Source organism: Coffea eugenioides, chromosome 7 (genome assembly GCF_003713205.1).
Source record: "Coffea eugenioides isolate CCC68of chromosome 7, Ceug_1.0, whole genome shotgun sequence".
Taxonomy (NCBI): domain Eukaryota; kingdom Viridiplantae; phylum Streptophyta; class Magnoliopsida; order Gentianales; family Rubiaceae; genus Coffea; species Coffea eugenioides.
This window is the reverse complement of record NC_040041.1, coordinates 11,210,291-11,212,227: the sequence shown is the minus strand read 5'-3', so window position 1 is coordinate 11,212,227 and position 1,937 is coordinate 11,210,291.

The following is a 1,937-nucleotide window of genomic DNA, read 5'->3' as shown; positions in this document are numbered from 1 at the left end:
TCTATAGATAGTGGTGAGTAGAGTCGAATCCACAGGGACTGGGAGTAATTGTTTCTTTTCAAGTTCACAGTGACAAGGGGGTGATTTTGTGCAGAAAGTGACAATCAAATAAAGTCAAATAAAATCTAAGAAACTACTAAAAATTAAATAACAAATTACTAAAATCAAATGAATGATAATTAAGAATCTAGCCAAGGAATAACTACTCAGGCACAGTCCATGTATCCGATCATTGATGCAAGAGAGGTTCACTTAATTTATTAATAGACTAGTTATAGCCATCGAGGAACTCTAATGACCAATTTTTCCTTAATTTATAGGTGACCAAGGTACGACCATTAGTCACCCCTAACCAGAAAAGTACTCCTAGGTACGACCGTAGAAATTAATTTTTCAATTGCATTAATAACCAGAAAAACCTAGCCCTAATCAATAACACGCTACGAGGGTTATTTAAATTAGATTGCACGCTCCCCTAATGTGTAAACACACCAGTTGCCACTAATATTAATCAATCAAACAATTACGGATTTAATTGACTAAATTGGCACGAGATTAATATATCACATTGAACATCGGGCCCTTGACATCCAATTAATAAAATAATCCCATGAAAATTAAATCAGGCAACATGCAAATATTAATAGATAAAGGAACACGTGAAAACTAATTAGATCTCACAGATCTTCGGGACTGCGCCGTCGAGTTGACCCTTGACTAGATGGAAGATTTAGCCACGCCACATAATTAAATCACCACACGGATTAATAGATTGCAAAGGCATTGTGTTTTCTATTAAGAAACAAGGAATAAAAGGTGTTTTTCCCGTTGGGGAATATCGTCGAACACCTGGCGTGTGTCAGAGGCCAGTCAGGAGAAAGAAAAACTAAAACTAAACTAAAAGACTAAAAACTAGAGATGTCTTCTTTCCCTACGTTCTCCCTATTTAAGAAACAAAAGAAAGATAGACTAAAGCTATCTAGGTGGTCCCCACACATGTGGACAAAGCCTCCAAAGTACTTCTTGTTCCAAGTCTCTTTTACGTAGCTTTCTTTGAAGAGTCCAAATGACTTATAGCTTTGTGGTCCCCACCAATCCAAGGGCCCAAGGATTGAAGCCCTTAGAAGTCTCCATATTCTTCATAGAATCCCTCCTTTTTGGTAGTTTTCTGTTTCATTCCTGAAATTAAGTCCAGATACCAAATATGAGTAGATATCAGCAATTAACACAATATTTATCAGGGATAAAAGGGGAAATTAATAATAAAATTACTAACAAATTATACCTCTAGTCATGAATCCTTCTGGCTGAGTCATGTAGATTTCCTCTTCCAAGTCACCATGTAAAAACGCAGTTTTTACATCTAATTGGACAAGTTCCAGATCCAATTGTGCTACCAAAGCCAATAAAATTCTGATGGAGGAATGTTTCACGACTGGAGAAAACACTTCGTTGTAATCAATTCCCTCCTTCTGAGCGTAGCCTTTAGCCACCAATCTTGCTTTGTAGCGAACACCAGACTTGTCAGGAAATCCTTCCTTCTTTGCATATACCCACTTGCATCCGATTGCCTTCTTTCCCTTTGGAAGACTGGTTAGCCTCCATGTTTGATTCTTATGAAGGGAATGTACTTCTTCATCCATTGCAATCCTCCACTTTTCTTTATCCGAACTTTGAGCTGCTTCATTGAAAGTGGCAGGAATATCAACTTTTATGGTTGGGGATGCATAGGCCACTATATCAGCAAAACGAGCAGGTTTTCTGATTGTCCTCTTTGGCCTACTGGTTGCAATTGATTCATGTTGCTGTGAAAGTTCTTCAACTGGAACATTTTCTTCAGTTGATTCTTCTTCTACCATAGGAGTCCTTTCATCTACTCCGATATCCACTGCTGGTCTGATAATGCTTCTTTCAAACTCCATCTGCTTAGGAGTGCT